This window comes from Melanostigma gelatinosum (assembly GCF_949748355.1).
Source record: "Melanostigma gelatinosum genome assembly, chromosome: 1".
NCBI classification, from domain to species: domain Eukaryota; kingdom Metazoa; phylum Chordata; class Actinopteri; order Perciformes; family Zoarcidae; genus Melanostigma; species Melanostigma gelatinosum.
This window is the reverse complement of record NC_136634.1, coordinates 29,809,302-29,818,488: the sequence shown is the minus strand read 5'-3', so window position 1 is coordinate 29,818,488 and position 9,187 is coordinate 29,809,302.

Genomic DNA, 9,187 nt, shown 5'->3' with positions numbered 1-9,187 from the left:
TATCTGCAATTTAAAAAAAATATTTTACACAAATGAATAAGATAACATCAGGTAGAACTTTACTAATCCTGACGGAAGTTTGATCAAATATTACAAAAGAATATAAAAAAATAGAATCAAAATATAAACATACGTGAACAATAGAAGAACAATTATTAAGTTATATGGAAAATATTGCAAAAATAGAACAGCAATAAGAGTAAGGTAAATAAATAAAGTAAAAATGCAACTAAATTAGAAAATGTAATTTACAACAACAAAAATAAAGTGTATAAGAAGTAATACTAACACCTGTGTCAAATAGATAATAAAATGTAAAAGTAATATTGAGCATAATGTTGAGTGATATTGTCAATGATATTGAAACATTAACATATGAATTCAAATATTAATACAGTTTAAGAATAAATGTCAGTGGAAACCTTTCCCCCCCCCCGGCCAAATGAACCTGCAACCCTTTCGGAGGTAAGAACAAAAGCTTTGTGCTCCATATGCTGTGGTCCCTGAGGGCACTTCCCACACCACTACATAGCACCCCACAGAAAAGCAAGGAATGGGAAGTAGGGCTTGGAAAAAATGAATAATGCAGAGAAGTAATAAAGAAGGAATATGACAGAAGACAAAAAAACTAAACTGTTTGTACAAGATCATAATGAAGCCTGGAAGTGAGTCCCAGTTGATGTCCAAATCTGTGTCCAAAATGATCAATTGATTATTATTGGCTGATTTGTGTATTGCTGGGATAAGGTGCCTCAAAGGATGAGACTCGGCTCCAACAAGAGTCCCATTTAATGCCTCTGTGGCTTGGATCATCAGTCCACATAGCCACGCTGAAGGCCCTGTGTGTCAATACTGAGATGGGCCCCCTGGGAGCATTCAGACTGCAATCTATGGACCATGGCAAAGATAACACACACTTGTGTTGCCGTACTTGTAAGGACCTTCCAACGACTACCTCCCTTCCTTAGCCCAAGCTATTTGCCGCGTGTGATGCATGTACCTCGGGACGCTTTAATTGACACCCAGAGAAATCTCAAGAATGGAATTATTGATACCGTTGAGTTACTTGCCATTTCGTGCCCCATCTTTTCCTCAAGCTTATTTGCATGTGATTGTTCACTCTGTATTGTCACAGAGCAAAGGAGTTCCTGTTGCAGATGCCTGTGATGGTGACCGGTCATGGGGTTGCTCTCTAAAACAAAAGGAATGGATGAAGATTGTGCAAGGTCTAGCTGTCTGGAGAGGAAGTCTTGGCCATTTTGTGGAGAGAAACTAAAGGTTTGCTACTTGCTAAAAGAAAAAGCTCCAGATGCCACAAAGAAAGAAACAGAGTAGTATATGGATGTGAATGCCGCTTGCATCACAGCAAGCAGACCTAAACCTTGAGCAGAGGTCCAATCAGCCCGAATCACTGGAAACACCTGTAAAAACACCTCGGCTATAAATAAAAGTGCCAACCATGTTATAGATAGAGGCCACACACACACACACACACACACACATGCAGCAGCTTTCCAGATACGAGATAAAGACACAAAATGAAATGCTATCCTGACCTAATTAATACATTCCTTACCTTCAACCAAGTCTTCACCCTGGAATCTAGTGATTTACGATATGTATTGTGTCCCCAAAAGAAAGGTGAGTCCCCACAATGTAACTTAGACATACACACACACACAGCAATAACAAATTGCATAGACTCATCTGTTTATTGCCTTTATTGTAGTTGAATAATACATAATACATACGTGGGTCAAAATGAAAGGAACTGTGCCTCTTCGTCTATGTCTATGGAAGCATCTTAAATAATCCTAGAAAACAAACAAAGACGAAGTAAACTGACAGCTGAAATTAATTCAAATCACTGAAGATACAAAACGTACAACAATGATAAGCAACAGTCACGATAGTCAGGTAAGTCAAAATAATGTCAGTTGTAATTTCTTGAAATGTTGGTTTAGATGCAGCAAGTCATTAACGAGGAAGATCGGCTCGCCATGTGACAGCACCTGATCTTCTGAGATTTCTCCGTCCCTCTCCGTCTCTTTTGCTTTCTCCTTTCTCGTCTGTGCAATTAAAAGCTCTCAGTGAAATGGTCAGTCGCTGCTATTAGAGGAACAAGGAAAAATGACGGATGTGTAAATATCAGTAGAGACCAGGGTTCAGGTCTTAAAGACAGAAATGAAGTCGTAAATGTTTTGAATTGTTGTTGGGGTGTGTGTGTGTGTGCGTGCGCGACGGAAATAGATGCTGACTCAGGCTACAGGAAAAGGAAATTGATCTTAATGGGAAGAGAAGGATGTTTACTGGGAACACATTTTCTATGATTATGAGTATAATATAGTCAGTGCAGTCGCTGTGTTATAAATCAAACTTTCAGAAACCCCGTTGACAGATCAGAGCTCAGTTATCCATGTTTTGTGTGGCTGGTAAGAACAGCACTTTTAAAAAATATAAACAGTAACGGGATAAAGACTCGACATAAACGTCTTCTGAGATATCCATGTTGCAGACCCAACTGTGAGTGACTTGGTAAACTTCACAAATAAGACAAAAAGGGACCGTGCAATTCTCAAAGCAACTGAAAGGGTGAAATGCATCCCTAACTGCGCTGCCAGACAAGTAATGTCTCGACATTCCTGTGCTGTATATATTTAAATGAGGTAATATGCTGTTGGGAACGTAAGGAGCGTGTTTGGGTTATCAGCATTTAAGAAACTGAATTCTTGACATCAATAGAATTATTGATGTATGTAACAATTATTAATGATTATTAATAACAACGGGGCACCACCCTGCGAACAGGGACCAATAACCAAACGATAAAGCTAAGTCTCATAATTAGTAGTCACTCATAATGTCAATAGTCTGCGTATGACTATACATTCAGTGACAGTGAAGGTTTTAAGTTCGAGCACAGGCTACTACATACAGTCTTATCAAATACATATGCACAAGTAATCACAGACGACTGCTCCTTAAAGTATAACAGAGTTTATTAAATCAAAATAATATATGATCAGATCAATTAATATTGCAACCAACAAACGTTATCATACAATTTTATATGCCTAAACTAAAGAATGAATAAAATGGATGAGGGTGTATGTCTGTGTGTGTGTGTGTGTGTGTGTGTATGTGTGTGTGTGGGTCTGTGGGTGAAAAGGAAGGGGAGTCTTACAGCTATTGCTAAAGACTACAAAGATGGCGGCGTCGAGTGACGCGGACAAAAGGGGAGGGGCCTTAAGATACTACAGCTAAACTACCACCAGATGGCGGAGTCGAGTGACTCGGACAAAATGGCGGCGAGCCTGCTGTATGTAATCACGTGTGCCGATGCACACATGTGTTGTGAGGCGATCGTTTGAACGGGGTTTCCCCAGGGGCAGAGATAGGAGCTGTGTGTGTTACGTGAGAAGAGGAATAAAAGGGCAGAGAGAGGAATCAGAGTTTCTGTGTGCGATGTCGCGTTGTAGTGAAAATGAGGATCGCCGATCGTATCTCACAAAAGTTGCCGTTGTCGCTTCGCGAACTGACGACACTTATGCCCGATAGTCGCGTTTCCACACTTCACTCACAGAATCGATTCAAGGAAATAGAGCAAGAACAAAAATGAAATCAAATAATCCCAAAAGCAACAGTCAAACAGTTAATACACAATGCAGCGGAGCTTCTCTGCTCCGTAAGGAGTTGCGCAATATCTCAATATCACGCGACAGTAACTTAAACACACAAAAACACGGGAATATCAACATATAAATGAATGGCCTGAATTAAATTTAAGTTAATTTAAATTAAGATATGCCCAGATACCAAGAATCTTACTTGTCGATGCTTCGTTGCAACGTTGAAGTGTGTTCGTGGCAAAGTGGTCCTTTTTCCTCGGCAGGAAGGGGGGGGGGGGCAGCTTGCGGGTCGGCGCGGCTTTGCAGCGGGCGCTGTGTGTCGCACGGCGTTTGCTGGTGCGGCTTCGGTCCGTTGGCGTGAGCTCGCTCTGGAGCGAAACGCAGACGTGATCAATCCTCGCTGCAGGGAGGGTGATCTAACTTCGGCTGACTGCGTGGTCCGTGCGTCTTACCGGGAATCGTCTGTGAAGGAGGGAGGCTTGGTCGTCTTTCCTTCGCCGGAATGTGTGCACCAAAAGAAAAGCAAAAAAGCGGAGAACGGATCGCTGAAGCGGATTCGTTATCGCGGGCTGAGTGGGCCTTTACTCAGCATGGAACACGGCTGTTTCGTCCAGCGAAATGGCTCGTGACCTGACAGGGTTTGAGGAGGGGTGAAGGGCCGTTGCTTCCTCGTGGCCAGCGTCGCGCTGGCGGGGAAAGCTGGATCTTCTGTGGCCTGGACGGGGGTCTGAGGGCGAAGAGAGCGTTGTGTGCTCCCTGTCTCAACCGAGGTCGAAGGGAAAAAGCGTGCCTCCTGCTATCCCGGAGGGATTGTTGGAAAAAGCGTTGGTGTGTACTGCAGGCGGTTTTGTAGAACAGTGGTCGAACCACAGGGGTCCTGGGGTCTCTTGGCCTTCCGCCAATGAGATTGCAGCGGTGCATTCAGGTGACTTCAGGAACCATAGTTTTTTGGGGGGGGGGGGGGAATTCACACCCTGGTGTGAAATTCCTTCTGGAGGTTTGCTCTCATCAAACTACAAATCAGGGTGAAACATTTGCTTGAAAAAGTGAAGGCCTGATTCTCTTTGTTCACAGCACATGTTGAAGCCATATGGTCAGACCCCAACTATGCCGATGCTTGGCACAAAATCAGGTCCTTTCTAACAGTCCAACTTGCAAAATTCAGAGCCAGGTCCAGTGGCATTATTCATGTCTTCAGAGAGTTGGTGGGAGCTGGAGGGCATTCATGAGGGGCTGTCCACTCTAACTCATTTATTCTGGGGTGCAATGACAGTTGTGCCGTTAAAAGTAAATGAATAAAGATCCCCTACATGTCATTTTGAAAATACATGAGAGAAAAATGTTGATTGAAATAATGAATGTTACACTGCTGTTTTTCGTGCGTGAATGCACACAGCGTTTCTGTCAATGGGGAGACACACTTATTGTTTCCCCTGCGGTGGGATCGCTGCAGGTATTCAATGAACTCAAATAATCTGATCAGCGCAATATCTTTTATGAATCAGAATTCGAGATGTAAGAATCAAACGTGACAGTTTGGATAATTTTTGGCGTTATCTGAACAACGCTTGGGTGGATTGCCATGAAATTCTGTACGGACATTCATGTTCCTCAGAGCATAAATCGTGCTGACTTTGGTGATCCTCTGACTCTTCTTCTAGGTCCATGAGTGTTCTGCCCCCACATTTCTGTGTTGTAGAATGTCATTGCCTTTTCATGCTCGTATCTGTCCCTCATGAAAGGACACGCTGCACTAATCTTTCACCTCTTCTGTTTAGTAACCTTGAGAGACCTTAGTCTGTGAGTATTTCGTTATGAAGCATGAGAAGATATATTCTAGTTGCTCTGTTAATATAGCATTTGCGTTGTATTAAATGCTAATCGCGGTTAGCATTTCGCCATTGTGATTTTCCAATTCCACATCATTCAGTTTCACATATTTTAATTTGCAACCGGAAGAAATGAGCAGCAACTCCGCACCATGGGCGACCGGGCCTTTGGCTCGGCAGCTCCACGCCTATGGACCAGATCCCTGACCATCTAAGGGCAACACAGACCCTGGTCTCTTTAAGACCGGCCTAAAAACCTTTTTATTCAGGAAAGCCTTTCTAACCTAAGTCACTGTCAGTTATTTATTTTGTGTTTCCGTTCATTCACTGGTTTTTATTTTATTATAGTTTTGTGTTTATGTTTTAACTATGTACTGGCTCTGTGGCACTGAGATTTAAAAAAAAAAAAATGAAAAGTGCGTTACAAATAAAATACATTATTATTATTATTATTATTAACTGACTCACTGTCTGATTTTGTGTTTTTGTAATTACTAAACCGTATCTGCATTATGTAGCCCTGATGCACTTGCCTGTGCTATAATAAAGCATATGTGGCCTTTGTCCACAGCACAGCAAACTCCCAATGCTACAGTTTGTCCTCATGAATTATTGGATGATTGAAATGACTGCTTTGGGGGATATGGCCAGAAAGTGAAACGAGGGAGGAGTGCAAAAAGAGGAAGAGGAATGAGTGGAGCTGGCCAAGGCTGGAGCGGGATGAGGATAGAAAAAAAAAGCGAGAACCAACCAGGTGCAGATTAAAGACATCACAAGAATAGATGTGGTCTGTATGGAGAGGAAGAGAGACATATCAAGAGATCTGGACGACGAAGATAATGATAGTAAAGGAAGGAGGAGGCGAGGCTGGGAGAGGATGAAGCAGAGAAAACGAGGAGGAAGACAAGAGAATGTGTTGTGTGATTTTGACAATAGAGATCTCTGGTTGGTGGTCTGGTCGATAACAACCCTGTTAATGGCTAAAGGCTGATGGCTTTTACCGCCAGGGGCACAACAATCAGTAATGGTGTTCTTACACACATATACACATATATATATACATATACGTACATATATACATACATATATATACACATGCGTATATACACACGCGTGTATACACGCGTGTGTATATATACACACGTATATATACACACACATATATATACACACACATATATATACACACACATATATATACACACACACATATATACACACACACACATATATATATATATATATATATATATATATATATATATATATATACACACACATATATATATATATACACACACATATATATATATATACATATATATATATATATATATATATATATATATATATATATATATATATATATATATACACATATATATATATACACACATACATACATACACACATACATACGCGCGTGTGTGCTCTTTTTGACAGAGCAAATCGCAACAAGCATAAGGCCATTACGTCCTAAATGGGCTCATCTGTCCCTCTGGCTCTTTGGGGTCTCAGATAGAGAGTGCAATAATCCAATAGGCTGGATATAAATATGTTTGTTTGGGCTAAAAGTATGAAGAAAGTTAACCAGATAATGGAGAGTCTCAAGCTTTATCTTGCGCCCAACCATCTAAATCCCCTTAAAGGAGCACTGTGACACTCCACTGACACAACCAGCTGTTATGGGCTGAAGCAAAAGGTAATACAGTTTGCACCATATCTGGTGTCTTCAAGGTCATTTTTGGGAAGTAGCTGTTCGCCCCAGAGTGAGATCAGCTTCATCTCTGTGTGTGCAGTACAAAGATAGATCCAGGATGTGCTTAGCCTACCTTAGCATTGGTGTTAACTTCATTAATAAAATGTACGACTACATGAGTTAGTCAACGGCAGTTTCTTTTTCCACGACTAAGACAAGACTGTTAGATCAATATGCAATATTGTTTACGGAAAAAAAAAAAAACAGGTATTACTCATAGAAATGTGACTCCATGGTGCTGCAAAAGGTCAGGCCATCCAGCACGGGTTCGAATCCCGGACTCGATAAAGCCTTCTGTGTAGAGTTTGCATGCCTGGCTCCCTCCCACAGTCCAAAAACATGTAGCTCAGGTTAATTGATTACTTGTTAATTGATAAATTGTCCATATGTGTGCCCAATGGTGTAAATGTGAGCGGTTGTCTGTGTCAGCCCTGCGATAGTCTTCACCCCTTGTCAGCAGGGATTGGCACCAGCCCCCCCCCCCGCGGCCCTGAACAGGATAAGCGGTTAAAGATAATCGATAAAAGATGGTTACAACAACATGAAACCAGAGAATAGGAAAGAAGTGACTGTGGTTCAGTGGTAGAGCGCATCGTCCTGAATCAGAGTCCGCTAGTTCAGTGGTTCTCAACTGGTCTGGCTGTGGGACCCACCCTTTAATGACATCACCCTTTAATGACGAGCCGCGACCCAAATCGAGGACAATTTTCAACTTCTCAAATGTATTTAATGTAAAGATGGTGCAGTTTGAACCCGAGCTGGAAATGTCCTCTGCGGTCGTAGTGTAGGGAGCTCTCTTCTGCAGAGAAAGTGTTCCTGTCGGTTTCACGTAAACGAGTAAAACTGCTTTCTTTGTGATGTCTGTAGATTCATCTATTTGTAATGCAAAATGACCACTTGCCTAAATTCGAGCTGTGGTCTGTTTGATGTCATCAGACATGTCTTCAATTCGCCTACTTATAGTGTCATTTGACAGAGGTATAGTTTTCAGTTCATCCCCTGCTGACATTAGCATTACAAGGCATTAACGCCAAATACTGTTAAGGAGCGTGACTAGACGGCACTCCACTGCATAAAAAATCCTTCAAAATGAAAACTTATTTTTTTGCAGTTGAGAATCACTGCGCTAGTTCATGTCGATGAAGACCTAAATTGCTCCCGTAGGCTGTGCTAACGGTGTACGAATGAGTTAGTTAGTCCTGATGGATGGTGGCACCTTGCATGGCCCCTGCCATCAGTGTGTGAATGAGTGAATGACGTGTAGTGTTAAAGCGCTTTGAGTGGTCGAGAGAATAGAACGGTGCTATACAAGTACATTTACCATTTAACACCCCAAAACAGAGAGGGCAAGAAATCCTATGCTTATGCAACTTACCTCCCCTCAACTTAAGAAAAACATGGTTTTGTAAAACACAAATAAAATCAATGACAGTAAAGCTTTCAGTGTAAAATGAGCTGAGCTACTGTGTGTGTAGGGGCCTCAATGGGAGGCCACACAAACGGCTCTCACCAAAGCGTGGATCATCAAAGGATAATCTCCTGTTCAACCGTGTTGCTCGTGTACTTTCGAAAAAGCGCTGCTCTCCTAAAGTCACACGTGTGCAGAAGAGCACAGATAAGGTATTATTATGTCGACTGATGAGTCTCTCAGGTGTGATAAAAAGGTAGTTTTTGATTCACCTTTGTTCACCTTTAAAACTGCACAGCCATTGGCAAACAAACGAGATAGACGCCAACACTGCATGCCATTTATTATCCTGTTCCTGCAGTGAATGCAGTCCAAAGACAAACCAAGAACCCTGTCGAGAAATTCACTTCCGTACAGTCTTCGATAGGTTTCATTTTCCAATATACTTTACAGTAGTGCATTTGGGTTCACCTGTGCCAAACTGAAACAGAGTTGTCTGCTGGCTCTTCACAAAACAGCTTTGTCGCTTGTGAGGAGGACACTCACATTTAAACTCTCCGTA